This window comes from Sinocyclocheilus grahami, unplaced genomic scaffold (assembly GCF_001515645.1).
Source record: "Sinocyclocheilus grahami isolate Dianchi unplaced genomic scaffold, SAMN03320097.WGS_v1.1 scaffold925.1, whole genome shotgun sequence".
NCBI classification, from domain to species: domain Eukaryota; kingdom Metazoa; phylum Chordata; class Actinopteri; order Cypriniformes; family Cyprinidae; genus Sinocyclocheilus; species Sinocyclocheilus grahami.
The window spans coordinates 191,512-217,652 of NW_015506104.1; the positions used below are offsets into that span (position 1 = coordinate 191,512).

The 26,141-nt window shown below is 36.9% G+C and overlaps 2 long non-coding RNA genes across 2 annotated transcripts in view; both read left to right on the forward strand.

Annotated features, from left to right (window-relative positions):
* Nucleotides 1-26,141, forward strand: part of LOC107564346 (uncharacterized) — an 88,941-nt gene that overhangs the window by 20,527 nt on the left and 42,273 nt on the right. The window contains exon 2 of the long non-coding RNA XR_001606216.1: nucleotides 6,375-6,450. This is a non-coding gene — a long non-coding RNA (uncharacterized lncRNA). The remainder of the gene's footprint in view (nucleotides 1-6,374; nucleotides 6,451-26,141) is intronic.
* LOC107564347 (uncharacterized) lies at nucleotides 8,286-18,539 on the forward strand. The gene is made up of 3 exons (XR_001606217.1): nucleotides 8,286-8,379; nucleotides 11,764-11,769; nucleotides 18,528-18,539. It is a non-coding gene; the product is annotated as an uncharacterized lncRNA (long non-coding RNA).

Below are 26,141 nucleotides of genomic sequence, written 5' to 3' on the forward strand. Positions count from 1 at the left end.
ACACGCAAACCAGAACTGAATTGTCATTTGGAAGGCACATTTTTTGAATTGTCAGAAACTGAAGCATTGCATTCGGTGCTTCCTAAAGATTGCCTTGTAACCTCATGGCACATATGCTTTCGTGGGTGAAACGTGAGGTGGGTGTTTATGTTCTTTAGGTTAACATGGTTATCTGTGGAGGAAACCTGGCTTGCTGGCTCTGTTCTGATGAGCTGACTTCACTCCACAGCTGCAGAAATACTCTCTCTCACTGAGCTGCAGGGACATGCCAGTATTTTTATTCCTAACTTCAGGCATTTCCGAGCTCTAACAAAGGGAGAGTGAGGTGATGAAACTAGGGTGGATGGAAGTTGTTTTCCAAAAGCACCAAATTATTTTTCTGTATGAGCAGTAGATGCCTATTTCCACAGAAGCTTTATTAAAGGGGTCATATGATGCTTTTTTAAAAGATCATTATTTTCTGTATTTGGTGTAACAGAATATGTTGACATGCTTTAATGTTTAAAAAACACATTATTTTTAAAATACTGTACATTATTGTAGGTCCTCTATGCCCCGCCTCTCTCAAACGCTTCGTTTTCTACAAAGTCCCTCCTTCCGACAAGCGCAGTCTGCTCTGATTGGCCAGCTGACCCAGTGCATTGTGATTGGCCGAACACCGCAAGCACTCGTCGGAAATGTCACGCCCCTTACCATAATCGTGAGCTTCATCTTTCAAAATAAATGTAAAGACAGTAAATAATGTCATTAGTTTTACCATCAGTTCAAGCCCGAAATGGGAACAGAGTCGCGTGACAGACACAGTGATGAAGCTGGTATGTGTTTGCAGTACACAAGCCACGGTTAACACCGCTGACTCCACTGTGATGTGACCCTGTCTCTCTCTCTCTCTCACACACACATGCACGATGTGCAAAACTCAGCATTTGAACAGTCAATAGCAAATACTTAAACTAATAAAAAAACATACTTACAGTAGCTGATTCAGAAGCGCCAGATTGTCATAGCAAAGTCAGAATTACCTCCTCTCCTAGGTTCACGAAACGGTCATCCATAAAATGCATTGCTGTTCTAAAACGAGCCGTTTTAGGGGGGCGTGGCAGTCTTAACTTTGATAAAGAATATCTCTTTAGTTTTGAGTTTTTGAGTTCTTTGCAACTTCAGGGATCTTATCTATACACTATCAGCTTGTAACACTCCAAAGAGAAAGGAAAACTTGAAATCGCATCATATGACCCCTTTAAGGTTCGTTCAGAAATATTTCATGCCGTTTCTTCATTGTAAACATTGTTTCAGTAGATGCTTTCTCATGAAGATGAGTCTTTTTCTTATATATATTTATTTTATTTTATCTTCCTGACACAAATATTCCAGCAAGTAGAGAAGACTGGGACTTCTTGTCACACATAAATTGTGTGAAAAAGTAAAAAGTGTGACAGCACTAATCTGAATGCCACATCAGCACATCTATTCCCTCCATTTAACACTCCATTGCTTTACTATATCTTTTTTTAAACTGGCTGTATTGGAAAATTGCAAGCTAGCGCTCAAATCACCATCTTGTTTTTAATCCTTTTGGAAACCGCTTCCCTCCTGTCTAGTGCTGGTGGATCAGTTCAGAGTAACACTGCCTGCCTAAACCGGAATAATTTTTGTCGAGTTACGCTCAATCTTCTCCCATTGACCACTGGAAAGGCTCCTGCTGAGGATTGACAGGGAAAGCCTTTGACAGGCGGATACCAATAAACAGGGAATTACCCTTTCAGAGAAAATAGCTCTGTAATTGTTGGGTGCGTTCAAGCTCAGCCACAAAGAAAAGGCTAGAGTGGGCCTGTGCATTTTTCTGCCCTGCGTCAGGGTTGTAGATGTGTCAGCAAGCCCCTCGCTCTTGTGCGCATGGCTGTGGCTGTCTGCTTGACTTGGCCCGCTGGTGGAGGCCCAGCTGAATGTTTAGTGGTTGGCAGGCTTGGACGCTTGCCTGTATAACTGGAGTTTGAATGAAAGGGGCCTTGTGAACTTTTGGGCTACTGTGGCATTTTCCAGCTGCCGAGCGAAGTAATTAAAAATCTCTAGCTATATTGCTGAAACGTGTAGGATTACAGTGCTCGGTTTGCTGGAAAGATATTGTGTGACTATTTTCAATCTTGATTCTTGTTCCTTTATCTTGATTTTGTTCATGGCTCTCTCTGGTTTCATATGCATACATTTGAACTTTGCATCATTGAATCTTTAACTTCAATCTGTTTACTGCCAGTGATGCTTTTTAAATGTTTTTTTTAAATCTGCACTTGTTTGCAATTGTCTCTGACAAAGAGGCTTCTTGATTGAGAAGGAAGTTTTTGCTTAGATTGAAACTCGTCTACAGTATACAGGAATTAAATGGACATGATAAATTTGGAAATATTAGGGATTTTTCAAATTAAAAATAAATTCTTATTAAAATCATGAACTTTATATAAATAATAATAATTATTATTATTTTATATATAAATAGATAGTTAGATTAGCTAGATATATTTAGAATGATTTAGAAGTATATAAACAATACTTATATTCAATACTATTACTAGTGCAACAACCTCTACTACTACTACTAATTATTATTATTGCATGATTTTTATATGTACATTCTTTGAAAAAACAATCATTATCATGCAACTTATATTTATTATATAACATATATTATTATTAAAAGCTGTGCCTTGTAACATGGAAAAGCTTGCAACTGTTACTCTGCAGTCTGACATTAGCTTTTTCTTCTTCACTGATAGGGTGTATCTTGCCTACTACAGTTACTGAGTAAATTAGAGCTGCGGAAAACATGGTGACAGATGTCTTACATCACTCTCATGTGATTGGCTGTGAGTTTTTTTTTTTTATTGTCTGTGTGAAGTCTCATTACCCACTGCCCCTGGAAAAGAGCCTAATAAGGCAGACAACAGTGCAGTTTCTATTGAACTGTACAAAGAAAAATAAAGGTCTGCACCACACGTGAAGACACCTGCTTGCTAATTTGTATGTCTGCAGAATGCTCATGTTGTGCCTTTTTTCAGTCGGAGCAAATATATGCTCTGATTTTGATGTTGAAAACCAATTGGGAAAAAAATGTCCCTCCAGTGGGTTGAGCCCTAAATGAATTATTCAGATCTGCATGTTGTGTGTTTTGCCGGCCCATTCTGCTTAATGGCATCTTTTATGGCATGCATCAGAGACGACTCCAGATGCAAGACAGCCTCGGCATTCCAGCTTTCTGCATTTCTCAACTACTAGCTTTCTCACTGTGTGCCTGAGAAACAAAGCTTAAAATGCTGGAATTCATTTTACTTTTAGTGTCCCCTTAATAAACGATTCGCAAATCAATGGCTGCTTTTGTCATGTAATTTGTTTCTGTGCTCAGTTTTGTGATAATGTTTTGCAAGCAAGGCTCTTTGGATCAATATGAGATTGAGGGGAAAAACACAAGCCTGGCTTTTATTTTTCTCTGCAGATATTTGGAAAATGATGCAGTTGGTGCATTATCTCATCCAGAACATTTTAGCTTCATAATGGAATGCTAGTTTTCATTCAGATAGGAACAACAGAAGTGTATTTGAACATGCTAATGAAAGAAGATTCCTATTAAAATCTATTATAATTGTGTTTACATGCTTGATCATACACTGATTATTCTTAATGATGTGTAAGTTAATTTGAATGCCATAAAATAAGCTTTTATCATGTAAAGGTCATTACCATTTAGGCAAAACAGGCACATCTTCAATGTCCAAACCAGAGAAAACCCACACATTGTCGGTTTTTATAATGAGCTGATTTTCGACTCATCAGCGCTTTGTTTTACATGTAACAGCCCTCATCGGAGATGTGCAACACCTCTGTAAGTGTGTTTTCTTCTCTTTGTGTGTTTGTCTGTGTTGTGCCTGGTCTTTCCTCAGCTGCACCTGCACTAATTGTAAGTGTGCAGCTGTGATGTGAGAGCCGTACTCCAGCTGGGAGAGCTTGTTGAGCTGCCACAGAAACCCGGCGAGCTAAACACCCCAGTAAGTCTCTCCTTGACTCAGCTAATGAGTGTGGAGCACAGACAATGCACCCCAATCCAGCAGCCCATCTGAGTGCCACTGCAGTCCAAGAACCAGAGGAGGTCGGCTATAGACTGCTCTCAAGTTGTGCTCTGTGACCGTGAAAGTGTGAATAATCAAGCCTTTGCTGTCTCGGCCTCCTGTATCCCGACTTTGTCTTTCCTTTATTGTTAGTATCAGTCCATCTCATGGGTTTCTCTCATGCTGAGTGACTCCAGATCAGTCATCCAGCCTGAAGGTCATATTTTCTTCATAAGTAAATTATACTTGTTGCTCTGTCACGAAGGTTTCATGTTCATGCAGGGTTTTTGTATTAATTATTATTATAAAATTTGTCTAATTGTTTTTTAAATGTTTCAGAAAGACATTCAATTATATTTTCTTTATAAAAAATTATTTATTTTATTATTATTGATACATTTTATATTAATAATTTTTTTATTATAAAATATGTAAATGTTTTAATTTTTTTACATTTCTAGATTTTTTAAATTATTTTTAAAAATATTTTTATAAATTTGATTATGATGCTGGATGTTTCATCAGATGTGGGTTTCGATAACCTAATTGTACCAATTAAAACGTTAATAGCCCATTGAAATCTGGAGCAGTGGCAGTCCTTAAGGAATAACCTATAGCATCCTCGTGTCTAAACCTTATTTCAGTAAGTCCTTGGGCATCGTGTCCGGAATAACACTGGTGGATGTTCTCTGTGTAGGACGTTAATGTGCACTTCACATTTTGTCTGTTCTCAAATGCTTCATGCAAGTACTGTGGAGCATTTGGTTAATTAAAAGGATATGTCCAATTTAATTTGACTCAAAAATAAGAAAATAAATGAGTAGGTCACAGCGTCCAACCAGATTTGAGTGTAATTTAATAGCATACTGTGTGGAAGTTTTTATTATTTTATTATTAGACACTATGACCTGACACAATTACAATATTCTGGTAAATCAAAAGTGGTATGTGGGTATTAGAAATACAGTCAGGATAAACAAGTAAATTAATATTCAAAGCATGATCCCATTAGGATATCAGTAGTTTTGCTTTTACAAAAGCTGACTTGAAATATTCATATCAAATTACATCTATATGGGTCCATAGGGGTTGATAGCAGGGATTCAAGCAATAAACACACCTAATAGTCCCTGCACTCCAGGCCGAGAATCAGACACAGATCCCTTTAGATTATAGTCCATTAATTCAGGCTCAATGACAGTTGCATGACAGGATACGGATGGTGGAGCTGTAGAAGCAGATGAGAAAGATAAACAAAGACAGAAAGTTTTATATGAACAGATTATTGCTGCCTTCAAGTCATGTCAGAATTATCGTATTTTACGAGAAGCGTGCACATGTGTCGTAAGTGCCAGTGGGAAATCCTGCATTTTCTTTGAACTCTGACTTTTTGAATCGAGATTGTGTCCATTAAATAATCACAGTGGATGATTTTGCTTATTGGTTATAATTGAGCTGGAGTTAAGAATGTTGAGTGTACAATTTAGTTTTTGCATTTCTTAGTGCTACATTAGTCCTAAAAAAGCTTCCAGGCTTTGTCTGCAAATTACATGTTCTGTTTTTTCCAGAATATTTAATGGTGTCAATTAAAAGTTGTAAAATGACTTTCAAACTCGCAAGATGTTGTATGTTGTTAAATCTCATTGTGTGATTTATTCCGTTGTAGATAACCTGTGTTGTGGTCTAGACGGGATAATAAATGTTTGTTGTTGTTACTCAAACCACGCCCCCCGTGCATACATTAGCATTACATCAGCATTAAATAGACTAACAATTTAAAATAGACAAACTTTTAAAATTTAAAATGCAAATTGCTAATCTAATATTTCACATTACAAAACGAAATTCTAAAATCCACAAGCATTTAGTTCGATATCTTGGGATGGTCAGTTTGTTTGAGTCAGTGGATCAGTTGGACCAGGCCAGTTGTCGGATTATCTTTTTTCTTTTTTTATGTTGATAAAGACAGCTTTTTTCTTGTAATTAAATTTGGTTGTTGTTTATGAAAAATATTACAGTTGCTGTTCTATATCATCATTGCTATAATGTTTAGATTGTCTTCTATACTAGCTGATAAATGCCACTGATCATAATGGTGCATGATCCCATGTGCAGAATGAGTCTAACCGTGTGCTTCCTTTATTTAGCAGTGTGACATTATCAAGCAGGGAAGGTACAGAACGGGGGATTATGAATACTGAGAAGAACATATGTAACCGTGCACACCATTTACTTTGGCAAAGATTAATATAATGTATTCTTTTTTTTAAATTCCAGATCACTTCTATGATTGATGAGGGATATGTGAGTGAATTTGCCAAACACTGAACAAAGAAATCTACTGCATCCTCCGGTAAGTGCTTTGACTGATGATCCTTCACTGCTCATTTCTGCTAATGATTGTTCACCTAATCGCAGATTTGCACACACATGTGCCGTTCGCATGGTGTTATCTTCAAAACAACTTTCCCGAATTAACTCAAGTGGCGTAATTGGTGCTAAAAACGGGAAAGCACGCACGCTATCGTGTCAGACGTTCGTATTTCTTGAGCACAGTCAAACAACGAATTTATTTAGTGTTTTTGAGCAGAAACAGAACGCTCTGTATAACATGAGTCATAATTAGCAGCGGGACCTCTCAAATCACTCGCTGCTTTGTTATTCCCCTTACAACGTCATTGTCAGTTTTTTTTTGCGTGATTTATTAAAGGCAGGCACAGTTACTGAGATGTGAGATTCTTTGGAAAAAAATGCGTTTTAGCAGGCAGTCAGAGACATTCGTCTAAACAGCACATGTGGCATAAAGTGTTTCATCCTGAGCCTGTAATACGTTCACCGCTTTCTGCCTGTTCTTGTGTACTGATGAGACATGGAACAGCTCGAAGGTGAAAATATGTTTTTTTTTTAAGTAGCATCTACATTATGCTAATGAGTTTGCAAGGGGGCGGAGTCATAAAGGCCAGATTGCCGGGAGAAGAGGAGCCTGTAAATTATGGATGCAAACTGCCATTTCTACCAGGGCAAAGAAAAGAGAGGCACTAGGAGAAACCACAAGTCATGCATATCAGATTATCCTTCCTTTAGCCCTTCCGCTCCCTCACTTTTACTAAATTTTCTTATCATGCTTCTTGAGCAAACTTGCACACACAATCTGGGCTGTGTCCAGTCTCCAGTCACATGAGGTGCTGACGAGCTGGAATGCTTGGCCTGGTATTTCCTGATGCTCACCCACACATGTACACAAACACACACTCGCATAAACACACAGGGCAGGCTATGTATTTGTAGATGGGTTCATGTTTGACTTGGTGGCAGAGTGAGTGGCAGAATGTTGAAACAAATTTGTTTCGTTTTTTTCTTTTAAGCTTTGTAGAGGATTTTACAAAGCTACCATTTGGTTATTAGTTGAGTTGAGATACTTATTTTATTTATTGCAGACAAAATGTATTGCCGTTCAAAATTTTTAAATCGGTACGATTTTTGTTTTTAAAAGAAGTCTCATGCCCACCAAGGCAGCATTTATTTAATCAAAAATACAGTAAAAACTGTAATATTGTCAAACATTATTACAATTTAAAATAATATTTTTATATATTTTTATAATTTGAACAGCTGTTACTCCAGTCTTCGGTGTCATATGATCCTTATAAAATCATTGTAATTCTTATTATTTCTTCCTCTTCTTTATTTTCACTTTTGATCAATTTTTTTCAGCAATTTTGCTGGAAAAAAAGTATTAATTTCTTTCAAAAGACGACAAAATCTTACTGACTCCAAACTTTTAAACGGCGGTGTATGTGTATATATATATTAGGGGTGTAACGGTACACGTATTCGTACCGAACAGTTTCGGTACGGGTCTTTCTGTTCGGTCGGTACGCATGTGTACCGCACGAATACAGTTTTTTTTTAATTTTTTTATTCTTCTCAGGAAATTCAAATAATAAATGGCGTTTGACCGTCTTTTATGTGGCACGACAGATAGCTGTATAAACGCTTTAGAGAGCCGCTTCTGGGATGGTTCAGAAACGTGCTGGTATAATCCCAACACAAGATCTGACTAGAGCGGCCGCGATCAGCTCCGGTTCCCGTGTCTGAGCCGTGACGCCCCGCTGATTTGTGCAGAGCGGAGAGCGAGTGAACTCGATCATTCCTTCCTCTGTACTACTAGTTTTAACGCGAATAAACATGACTGAACATCTCATGCCTCATGTAATTGCTCAATCAGTGTTTCAACCGCAGAAAGACATCAACACTACAGCATGGAAATAAAACACAGCTGGTTAGTTCACTTGAGAAATTAAGTCTAGAGAGGAGCATTTTGCGAAATATTACACCATATACTCATTATATTTGAATAAACCTGTTAGTCTTAATTACTTAATGTACAGTATGTTTAAATTAATCTGTTATGAAACATGCTATGACAGCCATTGTGTAATTGAATATATTTTAACAAATAACTTAGAAATTTTATTATTTATAAGTTAATTTAAAAACTGCATTATGTGCAATTTACATGTTTGCATACAATTTATTTATTTTTTTTAAGTTGAGTGTTGATCGTCTATTTAAAAATAAATAGCAATTAAATTTAAGTTTGGGTTAAGTTGTTATGCCTAATTGTAACCTTATAATGTAAAAGGTCTCCCTATAGTTTTAAGCATAAGCTGATAAGATTTTTATCACTTAGAAAATTTTAACTATAACTGAATGTATTTAAAGAAAGAGCAACTTGTTCAGTAAACCATAAAAAAAAAAGTTTAGTTTTTCCCCCTGCTGTACCGAAATCATACCGGAACTGTGATGTTAAAACCGAGGTACGTACCGAATGGTCATATTTGTTTACCGTTACACCCCTAAAATATATATATATATATATATATATATATATATATTAGGGGTGTAACGGTACACAAATATGACAGTTCGGTACGACTATACTTTCGTTCAATCCAAGCTGTGTACATATTTAATTTTAAAGGGCTTTTGAAAACCTAGAGTTATTGAGCCAAGTATAACAACTAAGTTAGCTAAAAAATTTTTTTTAAAAAGCCCAGAACTGCTTTTCTGACTAATATGACACAAACAATGTTAACCATTTGTACATTCTCTAACACGTATATTTTAGATTCACAATTCATTTAAAAGCCTCTGGTGTGTAAAAATAGTAAATATCATCATGTCCTCCTGTTTTTTTTACTCTAATGAAAGTTATAGGAGCATTAAATAGTTAATAAAGAAACTTCATTCTAATGCTCATTATATTAGTGTTAGCCGCGCTTATGCTAACGATTAACTACTCTAGTAACAGCGTTCATTTCAATACGACATTCAAATTAAAATATTGAATAATATTCATAACAGAACAAATATAAAACATTTAAATGAAACTTACCTGCTTGAACTCTTTCATTTGATCTGGGTGTCTTTAAAGTGTTTTGTTAGTTTGGTGTGCTTCCTCCTTTTGATGTCACCACGTCTCAGTGCTTTTATGAAGAGAGTGCATCTGCGCACCTTTCGGATAGTGCATCAAGAACCGGGTTGACCGGGTACTCTGTACCACCGTTACTTAAAAAAAACCTGATACCATAACGTTTTCATTTTTTTTAGTACCGAAGTGCCGGGACTTTAGACAACACTATATATATATATATATATCATGTGTGGCGGCAACCAGGTGAGGAGTACAAAGACAATTGCGTCTTGCCTACAGTCAAGCATGGTGGTGGGAGTGTCATGGTCTGGGGCTGCATGAGTGCTGCCGGCACTGGGGAGCTACAGTTCATTGAGGGAACCATGAATGCCAACATGTACTGTGACATACTGAAGCAGAGCATGATCCCCTCCATATTCCAACATGATAACGACCCCAAACACACCTCCAAGACGACCACTGCCTTGCTAAAGAAGCTGAGGGTAAAGGTGATGGATTGGCCAAGCATGTCTCCAGACCTAAACCCTATTGAGCATCTCTAAAAAGCAATTTATTTAATTCGAAGGCCTGTCGTTATTTTTTATTTGTGCTATCCTTATTAATTTCTTTATTTGTTCTTATTTTATTACTGATTGCTTACTTGTCATTTTTATTCAATTCAAAGTTTGAAATCAAGCTGTCTGGTGCTGCTGCACCAAAATTACCCCACTGTAAAATAAAAAAAACACTGAGTGAGCAAAAATTTGTGAGATTAATTTTTGAGCTAGTTATAATGGTAATTAAATAATGTTTACATATGTATAAAAGCCTACATTAAAATCCGTCATATAAATTGGTCTCTTCATTAGAAATTAGCCTACTGATTGCCACCATTGATGGACAAATTTTTTTAATAATATTAAAAATATCTGTATGGCATTATATTCTGCAGTTCTTCCCTTTTCAAATTATCATATCGAAGTTAGAAATTCAAATATTGTGACAAAATAAATTTTTTAGGGTGCCACAAGTTTGTTAAAATTTCCAGAGGGTGCCGGAAGGTTGGGAAACACTGGTTTAGACATTAATGGCTGTGTGTTGAGTTATTTTGAGGGGACAGCAAATTTACACTGTTATACAAGCTGTACACTCATGTGGCGAGGGGAGCGTGGTTCAGCGAAGTCTGCAACGGGAGAGAGTGATGGGAGATGAGCGGTGAGTAAGTAGGTCAAGTGCAAAATGATGAACACCTGTGTCTGATTGCAGTAATTAGCCTGGAGAGACCGGATAAAAGGTAGACTGGAGAACGTGGTTGGGAGAGAGATACTATATATATATATATATATATGTATGTGTGTGTGTGTGTGTATATATATTTGCTTAAGTAGATAATTAACATCCTCTCTGATAAAGGCACTTTATAAGTCTTATTTACAAAAAGATTGTATGAAAACTTACCATCTGTTCTGGCATGTGACGATTGATGTTTGTGAAAGATTATGTATCATTTAGTTTTGTAATTGGACACAATCTTCACCAAAGGGAGAAAAATCAGTCTATATAAAATAATTTAATAATTCCAAGGCTAATTAATGGCTGCATGCATTTTAAAAGCCTTTCACAAGGTAAAATCTTTAAAATTAAAATCATTAAAATCTTCTTAAAAAGGTCTGTTTTCAACCTTCACTCTTATTCAGTGATTCATTCTGTTATGTTTTGTTCCCACCTTCACAAAACAGGGGAATTTCCTATAGTGGTGGGTTTCAGCGAGATCAGGTCAGAAGTGGGTGGATCTCTGTGAAAGTATATGTGTTTGTAGGGGAATAATGGAGCCATTCTTCAGCTCTATGGAAGCCGCTGTACAGTGGCGTGTGGTGGACCTACCAGAGGCACTAGGGTCTCCTTAAAATAGCTTCAACCCTCGAATGTCAGAAGCTGAGACTGCACACCGAACACTGGCCATTTGACCGAGAGCATCAAATAAATCTTTATGAAGTCCTTGAGATTTTTCCTGCAGCCAGGAAACATCCTGTCTTAAGTTAATCATGTTTTGATTTTGATCTAATATTGAAACGTGGCAGTCTTTTGACATTTGTGCAGGAATAAATTTCCGTATCATACCACAAACCCACAAATCTGTGTGTATGCATGCCAGGCAGATCCAGAGAGCTGGCAGGTTGCCTGTCAGGATGTTTGTTGACTATGCGGTTAGGATTATTTTTGCTATAATCAGAATGATTTCATACTAAGTCACATGTTTGACATGGGTTCATGATTTCAGTGATTAATTTGACTGCTACTTGCACTACATACAGTAGCAAAAAGCTCAGAGAGAATAGAAGCAGGGATCAATCCGATCTGCCCATAAGTGGCATAAGTAAACAAAACTAACAGGATATCTTGGTTTATGTTATGCAGAAGAAAAAAAAGTCATACATATTTAGAATAACATGAGGGTAAATGATTTGGAGTGAACTATCCCTTTAAAATAATACAAATTTACTTGAGAATCTATATACCATAACATATTTTAACTGTAAAATTAGACAAATAGGCCTACTCATGAAGAATAGGATTTAGATTGTACATTGTTCACTTAAGCTAGTTAATGTTGAACCATTGCGCCATTACTACTAGGGATACATCAATCCGATACTCAGTATCGTTATCGGCTCCGATAATGGCATTTTCTGCTAGATCGGGTATCGGTCAGACGAGACTGATCCAAATCCGATATTGGGCGTATACTATTCTTTGTTATTGTTAAGCCTCACGAAAGCACAAAAACATTATAAAGCACCATAAAGTCAAAGTCCAAGTGTTCTGAAGCCGTTCCATAGTTTAATGTGAGGTACAGATGAATATTTAAGTCGTTAAATTCAAGTTGATGTAAACTCTTCTCTCCACTGCAGCTGTCTGTCATCCTCCATTCAGCATTCACACCGCGGGTTACGTTCGGTTACGACAGTCAAAACAATGAAACTCTCTGCAAGAGTGCACAGTAACTGAAATGTAAAACTGTTAAAAGAAAATGCACAATAAACTATCGCACAGATTTAATAAACTACGCATCAATATCTCTTTCCTTTGTGCTTTGAACTTCTCTATGCATAGCGCTGCGCATTGTGACTGCTTCAAGTGCTTTGTGCTGCTCTGTATTGGAGCTTTTCGTATTATAATTTATGAAAGATTATTTATAGCGTTTCTTGTTCTGTCCTAAGATAGGACAAAAAAAGAAAGGCTATAAATAATCAAATGTATAGCACAGTATAGCATATATTGCTGCCTTCATTACTGTGCTATACATTTAATAGAAATGTCTTTTAATTTTATAGTTTATATTTATAAATAAAAATACATTTACTTGTTTTCATTCATGTATTTTACAACAATACAAGGAGCAATGTGTACCATTTGACCAGATTTAGTCCTACATTTAATCACTTTTATTTGTTCCCCACTAAATAATATTATTTCACTAAATGTTTAGATTTTATAAAATTGTGCACTCATGATTTTTCTAGAATAACTTTTGCTGCCAAATTATCCACTAACCTAGTTTATAATAGTATTTTTGTCACAGATTATGATATATTTTTCCATGTTGTTTTTCATTCAAATGAAGTTGTCTATATATATATACTCACAACGGAGTGACGATCAGGTCAACACACAGAAGTATAGAAATTCTACAATGATTTGAAAAAAAAAAACTGCGCTGGTATCAGATCAGATCGGAATTGGCCGATACTCAGAATTTTCTGGATCGGATCTTAAAAAATTGTATCGTTGCATCCCTAATTACTACTCACAGAAAGCAGGCGGTAAACGGGTTTGTTTACATTTCCGATTGATTGTGACAGTATAATTCTTCATATGATGATCAGATGATGGAGAAGAGCATTGGAACTTTCTATATATCCATATGTGTAGACAAACTTTTGTAATTTTAAAGAACTGATTTAGGTGTCTGCAGTGGTGGCAGGATAGTCCCAGTAAAGTATGTCAGAATGCGATAGGTTGTCGTGTCACCTAGAACCATGTACAAGATAGGGATCCGGGCATGCAAATTGTTTTGTACAGATTTTTTGGTGTTCTTCTACCATTACATGCATTGCACAAGTAGTTTAGCACAAAAAGCAGTGCAAACAATACTATCAGTGTGTGCAGCTTCTGTTTTGTCCTTAACCTTCTGGCAAAGTTGATGTTGTGACAGTGGTATGGCCGTGTTCAGTGTTCGAACTATATCGTGGACTTTGGGGGAACCCACTTGATTTTTTTTATAACGGGGGGTGGTTCGTGCGCTTGCAATGTCTTACAAAGATACATAACAGCTACAAGTGTATGCACTACTTGCTTTATGCAAGCACTATATAGGACATATCACTACAGGATTTACCCTATTATACTTTATCGACACGAATTGATAGGTGAAACAGCAAACAGCCACCCACAAATAGTCTATAAACAAAGCATCAGGCTGTCTTTGAGTTCACATGAACAACGGTTATCGTAAAGTTAGTCGTCGTCAGGCTACAGAAGAATACCATAATTAGGCCTAAGACATCGAGAGTCATGCAGACCTAGAACAACCCAGCCACAACACTTAATTGCAAATAACATGCCTTACCCTTAACACAGAATTGACCACAGAGTCCAACGTTTATATTTTTTCTACGAATCTTTGAGTTAACATGTACTAAACATGAGTGGAATTTGCACCGCAGCGCCCCCACACCTTGATGCTCATGACAAGAATAGCATGTATAGTTATCTTTATTGAAGTGAATTAGGTTTAAATCGCCGTCATGCATGAATGAACGATATTTTTTGCAATTTTACACATAATAATCCACGATGATCACATTACACAAAACTGAAATTGCATGTCAGGGGAGCCCATGTCTTATTAATGGGAGCCGAGCTCCCCCGTAGTTCGCACCCTGGCCGTGTTAACGGAATAATAAAGTTTACTGTAGCAGTTTGAACAACAAATGAATTCCTGGTTGGGCCACCGGTGTTACGAGCACCTTGCGTGCTTCACCCTGTGCCCAGGTGAGTATAATCAATGGCCGAATGGTTCATAAATAACATACTTGATTTCTCAGGCTCAATGCTTGGCTGTAGCAAACTCCCACAATGTGTACTTTTAACCTTGCTTGAGCAGACAGATGAGCACTGGAATCTACCCTCCAAAGGGGATTGAAGAGAACTGAAACAAATAACATTAGACGGTAAAAGCAGATCAGGGGAGGTGAATGATTTGAGATGAATCATATGAAGAAAACCTGTGTTGAGGAAGCTGCTTTGAAACTGTTACTTATTTTCATAACTTAACTACCTCTACGTCACACTTTTTGAAGTAAATGGTTTGATTTGAAGCTATTTAAGGGAGGTCTCAATTTGACAACTTGAATAGATAAATTTACGCTTGACCGAATAAAACTAGAAAAATGTTTTTAGGAACCAGTTCATTTACATATGAACCAATCGAATTAATCATTCACTAAAATGTTTTGGAATGAAAACGCTTGTTTTGTCATGCTACACCACTACTTGTTGGAAAAAGTAGCGTGATACTGGAAAAACTACTGTTTTGAACACAACCAAGCTGCTGAAAAATGTTGTTAGAAGTTTCACTACCTTTAGTTAGTTCCGTCCCAATACCTATCCTCACGGTGACCTATAGATGTCACAAATAAAGACTTTATTAACTGACCCTTGGACAGTAAGATGTGTAATGGGTCTGTAGTTTACCTCGGGCTCGTTACGAGAATTACAGCCCTGTTTCAGTCTGAACTGTAAATATTCATGTCCTTGGAGCAGGCCGAGACATGATCTCATTCGCTTCTGCCAGGGCATCTCGTGTAGGCACAGACTCTGCAGATGTAAATCACCGTTTACTTCATTACATAATTAGCTGTGTTTCCTTGGGCCCTGGAGAAATTAGGTGAAACACACTGGTTACTGTGTGCCCTCTGTGCTCTATTGAGCTGGAGAAACCCGCCAAGTGAAGCTTATTTCCTCCTCCTGTTTGCAGAGGAGATTGTTTGGAGATCCTGTTGAATCTCTTGGACAAATTGAACTTGTGTGCACATCTAAATTATAGAACATTTCACAATTTAGAAAGCCTTTTCTTGCATTTATCATATCATTGCACCTTTATTTGCCTCTTCAGTGATTTCCGGGTGATTGGATTTCAACACGGATGGAAAGATGGCAGATATCATTGAACGGTTTGTTCAAAACCGCTCCGCACAATAGCGCTCCAAGGTAAAGTGGAAAAAGAGAAGCTCTTGTTTATGAAAGGGGTGTGTAAAATTAGAGCAGGTGCAGAAGTAGATCATACTTGCAGTATAATGTCTTTATTGTGGACTCCCTTCCTGTTAACATGTTTGCTCTGACAAGGTGTGATACATTTGATGCTTTTCTCAGTTTGTTTTAGGAATCAGATAAATATTGAATAGTCTGCTGTTAAAGGAATGGAGTTCAATGATTAACGTGTTTTTCTCTAAAACAACTTTCAATTAATTTGAGGGTCCAAGACATAATGATGTAACAGCATTGTGTGTGTCATTTAACATCACACGCACCTTGGAATCTACTATGATAATCCTGACATTTTATAGGATAATAGGAAGGCATCTTGGGTTGAGATGGTACAGGAATCTGTTTCTGTGAGTTGCTCCGCTGCTGCCAATAATGATGTGCCCATAAAGAAATTCTGCCAATAATGAACCAACAATGTTTTTATTTTATTTTATTTTTAATTTATTACATTTTTCATATTTTATTTATTTATATAACTTTATAATAATTTTTTTTAATTATTTGTACTAATTTCCGAAAATGTTACAAAGCTTACAATTAATAAAAGTTTTTACAGTGCATATGCAGTTTGAGCAAATTCTGCTTTTTATTTTGCTGACAAATTCGTTTTTCATTGAGCAATTTCTAAAATATCATGACTGGATTGAATCATTACTCGAATCAGTTAAAACGTCATACATCCAACATCACAAATTGCTCAATTGAATAAAATCAGTGGTCTTGAGGGATATTTTTGAAAATGTTGAAAACGAATATTCTGCTCAATATTATCGGCTGAAATTTCACTATAGGCAATAATAATAATTTCATTATATATTTTATATACTGTATATGGTGCACCTCTAGAACTTGAAAACCTGACAACAAGAGTCAGACAAAAGAAAAACTCACAGAATCCCAACGGTGTGTATATGTGCATTTGTAGTTCACGCTTCATTCGAAAGCCTCTCATTAGGAGCACAGGAAGCTTGTCCGTGTGCCAGTTAAGTGTTGGTGTGAGTAGGACCAGTGTGGCCTCTTGTATTCACTGGATTACACACCTAATCAAATCACCTGCTTGTTTATACGCTCAGTACTCCTGCGTCAGAAAAGCAGCTCCGCTTCATTCATACCGTCCGTTTTCCTTTGAGGACCTCCAAACAATATCCATAGCAAGCCCAGCGGTCTGTGCTTTCCTCCCAAAGGCAGGCTGCTGGATTTGAGTTTCTCTTTCTTGTTGGACTCAAAATCCGCATGCTTTAGGAATCCTCTCATGTTCAGAAGCAGCGATTGATTTGTTTAGAGCTGGTGGCATCATAATGACCCCAAAAGTGGAGGGAGCTGACTTACATTTTCCGCTCTGTTATACTTGCATTATTGGAGTGTGGCTTTCCTGAATGCGCTGGCTGAGAGTTTGTGGATATTGCATTACAACAATATTGTCTCTGTATGCGCTTAGTTGTTCGCCGAGAGACAGACTACAAATGGCCGGGTTGCTGCTTGTTTAAATGCTCCCAAGCATTGCTAATGCCTGGATTATCTCCTAGAGAAATTATTTAGTGAAAATAATGGCTTCACAATGGCCCCACTGCAGCAGATATAAGCACCAACCCAATAACCAGTCCTCTGAGAGAGTGTATTGAGTGTGGCAGTAATAATGCCCTATACCCTCAGAAAAAAATATATCAATACAAGAAATAAAAAGCTGTTTTTTTATTTATTTATTCCAAAGCTGACTTGTGCTGAGCACACCTGATGCTGAATCCGGAAAAAAAATGGCAAACATGGGTTTGGAAACACTTTTCGTTTCCTGCCAGAAGTGCAGAGATCATCAGAAATATTGGCATAACTTCACCCAGCTCATTGTCTCCGGTCGGAGCCCCTCCATCCCCGCTCCATGTTTACGCTGAGACACTCTGCCTGCCTTAGGATCAGATATGACATCATTTTGCCACAGCTCACAGGCCACACACGAGGCGTAAAGAGGGAACAATTGACCAGGGGGGACGCAGGAAGAGCCGACTGACCTGATTGCTCCGCTGGCCGAGCAACTGGGAAGGAAAACCCAAGGCGGAGCCGTGGATCTGGGGAGGGGTGATGGTGGAGGACAGTGCCCTCTGTCACCCTCCCCTCCTCTTGGATGCAGTGTTCGCGATCGCCCTGCCTTCTGCCGTTCTCCTGCCTGTCTGCTTGTCTGAGCCAAAGCAGATTTGAAAAATGATCTACAATCTCTGGCTGTATCAGCTTCCAGATATAGACGTTCCTGATAGGCCAAATCCCCTTTAAAGAGGGCTTTATCCCGCTCACTGAAAAGCCACAGAGAACAGCACATTCTTTTATCTCTGCACCTCAGTATGTTCTAAGTATGCGCTGCGTTTTGAGCTGCGACACCAATCTGTCCCGATCGGCTTGTGTTCGGTTAACATGGTAGTGCTTATTGTTTAAATGTTAGTACAATCTACATCGCATTGATCGGTCTTAATTATTAGATGCACAGCTGCTGCCTAAATATGAATCAGATGGATGTTTCATCTATTTATAGATAGACAGCTGGAAAGGGCATGATGCATATGACCTACCACATGTTAATTTCCATATAGAGAAAGAAGACACCAGTGTACTAAAACTTTGAAAGGAGAAACACTTCTCTGGAGAAAATAGAGCATGTTATTTTATAACTATATACATTGCATTCATTTATAAAGTGCATTTAATTTGATATTATAGTTTTTGTTGTTTTTATCAATAATAATACTACTAGTAATTTTATTAAAATATTTTGGTTATATATTAATATTTTATATTAAGCTTAATATATATTTTAATATATTTTAAATAAAAGTAAACATCAAGTAGTGCTAATAATAAGAATTTTTTTTTTATAATAATAATAATAATGTCAGTATTTTTTCTGTCATACTTTGTCTTAAGGTTTAATCTTTCCAAAAATGCAAACTGTCGGTCCCTCATGTCATTCTAAACCTGTATGCATTTAAAATGATATTTTGAAGCATGTTTAAGCTGTAAATTTTCCAAACAATGAAAGTCAATGGGGTCCATAACACTGGACATTGATTGAATGGGTCATTTTTTTCCCCCAAAAATATTTCAGTTTTCTTTTGCATTGCACAGAAGAAGAAAAAAACGCATAAAGGTTTAGAATATGGAATTCTAAATACTATTTAGAATAGTAAATGATGACAAGTTTCCGTTTTGAGTGAACGGTTCTTTTAAGACCCCCTGGAATATTTGTACCCATGGTTGGGGATTGCTGAACTAAGGAAGTTGTGTCCCAACCAATGTAAACCTACATTTTATTTGAGGACAGGGAACAAAAGCCTGAAAATAGATGACAAACCAGAGCGTATAAATACAGCGAGGGGCAATTGGGTGCATTTGTTTGTGTATGTTTGCGTTTGGGTTAGAGATTGCGATAGCCCTTTCCTCCTAAAGAGATATGTTTTCAGTGCAAAGAGCCGATTCCCGTGAGGCGGGTGATCCTTTTTAATGACAGGGATTCATCTGTTAGCATCCCTCAGGCCCCACGCGGCTCCCAGTAGCCCACAGAAAATGGGCGGCAGCCTCAGGAGAGCGCACCTCCTCAGCCCCTCAAGATGCCGTGTGGGAGTTTTAATTACTCCTGCAGCCACAAACCGCAGCTTACGTGGTCTCATTACTACAAATGCCTTCATTCTCTGCTGTTTTTAATCATTTTTAGGCAAAAATATCACACCGGAGATGCCGTGCCAAAATGAGAAATAGAATGAGAGCGGAAAGCAAGAGATTGCTCTTGTGAGGGGGGTTGGGTTGGTTGTGTGTGTGTGTGTGTGAATAGGGGGTCGAAGTAAGGGTACTAGCCTTCAGGGAGGAGAGGGAGCTTAGAGACAGGACTTTGGATTACTAACTCGACAAAAAGGACTAAACATCTATTCAGTCAGATCTTTCTGGTCTTTAGGGCCTATCTCTGCTGCTTTAATGAACTTATTTAGACTCTGTTTAGTTCATCCACCAATACTTAGAAGAATTAGGCTACAATTTGTCTCCTCATATTTGTTTAAGACTTTAAATTGTCACCACTTGGAGTAGCCCGTGATTTAAAATAATAGTTTGAGTAAAACCAGATCATCCATGTTATTTAGGATTATTTGAGATGTTCTAAAGAGCATCTTGTGCAGATTTCAAGCTTTCATTGATCAATAGTTATGTTCCAATTTGCTAATTTAATTAGAAAATTGCAGATATGATCTAGCTAATAAAGCAGCATTTTCATGTTATGCAGCAACAGATTTCTTATGGGAGCTATAGCATGTCGGACAGTTCTGCCAGGGAATAGTGGCGAATTATTCACACAATTCTTGTTAAGGCAAAGTCATGTCTTTTTTTAATACTCATCTGGAAATGTATTGCAGTAAATGTGTTTCCATCAGTTTATATACTGTTTTTTTTTTTACATTTGGAAATGTATTTTGGAATTATATTTTGTATTGTGGTGTTTCCATCCTCCATTTTATGCAAACTTTTCATTAAAAAAAACATGCATTTAAATATCTTTTTCAAATGCATACACATGCGCGCACACACCATACAATTCTATTGTTTAAATATTTTAATGATTTTAATTATTATTATTTTAATTATATATGTATTTTTTTCTGTCATAATTTATATTTTATTTTGTGGGCAAAAATTTTTTTGTGTTTTCCCCTTGTTTAGTGGTTGCATAATACAAAATGGATGGAATCCGGCTAATGTCATACATTTGCTTATTTGATTAGTGACCTAGAAGTAGTCCAGAATCTGATATATTTGTATTGATTTTACATTATAAGTTAAAATAAAAAAGCATTCTGCCTATTTCTAGGGTAAAATTTTCATCAGATTTTTTCTATTCTCAAACCACAATGTGTAACTCCTCATCAAAAAGCAGTCCACATGCATCCTTCCTTGCCATATTGTTTGCGCTGTTAGATGTGCCAAGACCATGCACTAATGTTTGTTAGTTAAATGTACTCCCTGTGAGGTAATGAGTGGCAACCCACCCAATACATGCTGCGTTCTCCTTTTAATTACCATTAGTCCACTAGCTGTTGTCTAATGAGGTCATGTCAATATTGAGCCTTATACTTCCCTCGGCCGTTAGGAGCTTCTAGAGAGCAGACACACTGCCCTCCTCACAGACTGGCCAATGATCTGATTTTGTGTATTTATTCATGTCTTCACTGCCAATCTGTTAAAAGCTTTCTGAAAGGGTTTGTCATCTGTTCTACATAAGTAAACACCCTTCTGATGGTTACACTTGCAATTGGATCTGTCTGAAAGAGACTCTTCCTTCCCTGTCTTGTGTCTCTCGCTTTCTCAGCCATGTTACTGGCTGTAACCCTGCTCTCAGGGGCCTGCTCTGGGTGGCTGCTGTCTGAATCAAGGGGAATTTCTGCAGACATTGTGCAGACTCTCAGATCATTACCAGCCTCCCTCACTGAGTCTTTGCCCCCCCTCCCCTCCCTCCGCATGCTTGGGCAGACACGTGGTGTTCTGTCAATGTGAAGACCAACCACCAAACAGTGTGCCTCCTGACGTAGCACCATGCAGAGGACAAGCTGACTGTCACTCCTCCGCTTGTCTGTCCCTCCTCCCCTCACTGTGTCATCTTAAATCTGTTCATCTGTTAACAAAGCATCAGACAGCTTATTATGAAGGTGTGAAAAGCAGAGAAAATCACTCACCATTCCTGCATTGAGACACTGTGTCTTTTTAGTGTGACACTGTGAAAAGCCAGTTTCAGTGAAAGCATCTAAATAATACCACAAATCTTTTGTGTTCCATTTTTGCATGCATTACACTGGAAAAAAATACATTTTATTAATATATATTTTTGCCACGTTTTCCTGTAAAAATATCAGATATTTTATTTTAGATGAATACATAAAAAAAGAAAGAAAGAAATATATTTGTATATATATATTGAATTAAGGTATTAATGTTTATTTATAAAAAAAATAGGCTACATTTTATGTAATATTTATTTTATGGAAAGAAATGTATGCATATGTATAATAAAATTAATAAAAAAATTAAGAATTATTGTATGTATGTGTGTGTGTATACATACCGGTCCATACATATATATTTAATTATTTATATAAAATGTATATTTAAATCATGTAATCATGTTAGTAAAAAAACTATTATTACAATATTTTACATTACATAAAAATGCCTTTAAAATGCTCTCTTTCTGTTTAAAATATTCTTAAATGTATTATTATTATTAATTATGCATTTTAAATTACAATTTAAAATATATAATATTTAAGTAAAAATTAAAATATTAAAATAAATATTGCAATATTTTGTATTAGATATTTATTTTAGATTACATTTTAGATTTTTACTATTTAAAACATAATTTAATACATTTAAATAGTTCAAATCAAAACTTTATTTTTATTAAATGTATAATATCTATCCAAGTAAAAATAAATATATTGAAATAAATATAATACAATATTTTATATTAGAGGAAAGCATTAAAACCTCTCTCTCGCTCTCTCTCTCTCACTCTCTCTCTCTCTCTCTCTCTCATATATATATAAATATAAATAAATATAAAAAATACTGATAATACGAAAGGTGTTTTGTAGTGCAAATGAGACTTTATAGAAAAGTGTTTGCATGTGTCTTGGAAGAGCATCCTGGCCAGTTGTCTTCTGCATCCTAACTGAACAGCAACACGGGAGCTTAAGTTTCAACCTGCGCCGTGGCCCTGTGTGCTTGGGCCCCTGCCAGGGTTCAGAGGTCACACTTGTGAGGCATGTGTGTGGAAGGGGGACTCAGTTTGGGGGCCCCAGCTTCATACAATGTCCGTCAGCAAATCTCTTTGTTTTCTCTCCTCTTAGCTGCTCAAGTCCCCACTCTGTATCCAAGGAAATGTTGCCAGGGGAGATGAGTCCGGGTAACGGTACAAGAACCTAGGGGTATGCGCGGATGCTCTGTTTGCCTTGATAAATGCATGGTGTCCAATACATGCCTGATTATTTTGCTGCCGCTTCTTTTTTTCCCCAGGTCCTTTTGCCTTTGCTGCTCCTTGGGGACCCATGCATTCTGTGTACATGTGTGTGCGAGCTGGTGCGTGCATGTGTGAGTGCTTCCATATGTCTAGACAAGAGTGGAATCCCAGGGGCCCCACACGTTTAGACTCAGGATATTAAATGACCTAATGGCCATGCTGTTTGTGTAGGTTTCATTTAGAGAATCTGGCGAGAAGCATTAAATCATAATGAAGAGGGTATGCATTTTGATGGAAGGCAGAGGGCTGCATTGGGAAGCTTGTCCAGGTATAGCTTCGGCTAAGACTGCTGCATAAAACCCTCATTGAAAGCTTCAGACTGTGACCTAAGCGCACAGACAAGTTTGAACAGCCAGACGTAGACACGACATGACCAGAGCTTGAGGTGCACGCTCAGACCTCTCCGAGAGTAAGAAAAATTATTAAAAACTAAACAAGACAGGACAGACATCCTCACTCGCTCTGTTATAAGAATCAAATCCCTTTAAGAGCCCCAAATAAAACACTTTTGCTGGTCTTGTATAAACTTGGATGAGTAGGTATGTCATTGCGTTTGGATTGGGGACTGTAGCATCAGGTGAAATCTGAAACATCATTTTGCTGAAGTCTGAGCCTCATTAAGATTGCGACTGAGACTTCTTTTCAGACACTTTATGTAAAGACTGCCTTTGATGTTCTGGGCAGGCTAGGACAACATTCTGCCAGTCAACTTCTGAAGAATTTAGTCATAAGTATGCTTGCCTTTGCTCAGCATACATTTCCCCCTTCGTGACACCACTAGAAATACCTTTTTTTTTTTTTCTTTTCTTTTTTTTTTGAGTTTTTATTTTGCTGGAAGTTTGTTAAAAAAATTTTTTTTTTCAAATGTTTGAGGTCAGTATGATTTTTTAAAAAATGTTTTTGAATCCAGTCAGTATTTATTTGTTAAAAATACATTAAAATGGAAATATTGTTATACTGTTTTCTACTTTTAATATATTTTTGTAAATGTATTTTATTCCTGTGTTGGCAAAGCTGAATTTTCAGCATCATCACTCCAGTCTTCAGTGTCACGATCCTTCATAAATCATCCTAATATGCTGATTTGCTGCTCAATAAACATTTTCTTATTATTATCAATGTTGAAAAATGTTGTTCCGCTTAATATTTGTGTGGAGACCATGGGACATTTTTTTCAGGTCATTTATTGGATTTTTTTGTAATGTGTGAAGAAGTCTGAAAGAGTCTTTAATCAGTTTGATCAATTGAATGCATCCTTTCTGAATCAAAGTAGATAGATAAAAGTATTTTACATTTCTTTGAAATTTGTTTAATTTATTTTAAAACATAAAGTTTTGAACTGTAGTGTATATTTTATTATATTTTATTCAATAGCTGTTTTCATATAAGTTGAGAATATGTATTTATTTTTTTTGAAAATTCACTTCCAGGGGAAATTGACAAAATGTTAATGGAATTTCTAAGAAAATATTTTCTTAGGTGTGCAAGAACAACTATAACTAAGATATTTGTAAGTTGACTTCCTTAAAGAATGTGTTTGAGCATGTCGACTTCTGGCTCAACCGATGGTGCGTGTTTCAGATGGAACGTCCTGTTTGGCTGAACAATGGAGGACTGAGGGGAAAGTTCAGGAAACTTGGTTTGGAAACAGTTAAGCAGTCATTATATATTCAGTTTCGTGCCACTAGTGACACAGAAATTACACACTGCAGCTTTAAGGCTATTAAAGTTCATTTACAGGCCCCGAGATACCAATAATTATACATAAATGTATAACACTTATATTTAGCTCTTACTGGGGTCTATCAAATTCATCTTTCCTGTATTATAAGACTTTTTAAACTATTTATCTAGGTTAAGCAGTAATGCGCTGCTCTGTTGTGTGAGTCTCAGTGGCGTGAGGCCTCTCGCTCACCCAGTGTTCCTCAGCTAACAGGAACTCCCTTATTTCCTGAACTCCCCTCACCATTTCACTCCTGTGCTAAAGACACACACACACACACACAGCCTCAGGTATCACCGAATCCAGAGGCCAAAAATATGAACCTATCCATGTGCTAACACAGACTAACACTGTGCCCTAACCAGTAGAAACATAAGCTTCCAGCAAAAAGAAATGTATCATGTATGTGATACATGTGATCATGTACATTGTATGTGAAAATACATCACAGTCACAGCCAATCAGTATGTATTTTATATGGAGAAGGAATTTAGACCAGTGAGATTTCACTCTGGGGAAGGCTTGGACATGGTGTAAAACTCCCCGTCTTAGGTTTAAGCTTCCTAATTGATCCCTGAGTTAAGGTTGATGTTTCATTCATCAAATGAACAGCCAGGTGATCGGTATCTGTAAAAAGCCCAAGGCTATGATTGAAGCTGCAGAGAGAACTGATTAGCGAAACGTGTTCCTGTCTAGATGTTGGACAGTGGAACGGGTTTTCATGAGGTTGTGATCCGTTGATGTGCATGTTAGAGGTTCAGATGATAGCTTGGTAAAAAGACGGAGTGAGTGAGAGCAAGAGAGCGGAGCTCTGTGACAGGGTTGTAGACCACTGCTCCAGGATTGATTGACCCTCTGTGCTCTAACCAGTAGATGTTGGATTCTCAGCTCATGCTCTATTGATCCGCGTGAGCCCACTCCACTCACAATGACACACATTCACTCGCACAAAAAAAAAAGACGACAAAATCCAAACTGGAGATGGCACAGTCAGGGAACATGCCAGGCCTGTTCACAGGGATATATGCACTAAAAATACTTTTCCAATTTGGTGTTTTTTTTAAATCTTATTTTCCTGTAAAATAATCTAATCAACCTAAAACAAGATAAATGTACTTAAAGCTAAATTGTGAAATTGAAACTTTTTAAAGAATATATTTTGGATTAATTTTAGTTTTCTTTCCCCATTGGTGATTTATTTTCTTGTTTTGGGAGGAAACCTCACTAAATGTTGTTAGATTTACAGTTGAAACAAGAAAGCAATTGCCAGTGGGGTAAGAAAAATACTTGATTTAATATTTATTCTCTGTAAACAAGTTAATGTCTTTTGCGTCTCAGGTAAATTATTATTTAGTCTCCATCTGGCATGCATGACTTTGTTGATATATGTATTTTATGCATATTGCATGAGGGCATAAATCATGTAATTTATACATGATTATGTGTTAGAACTGGACAATAAAATAAATATATTTATAAAAATAATTTATATATATATATATATATATATATGTATGTATGTATATATAT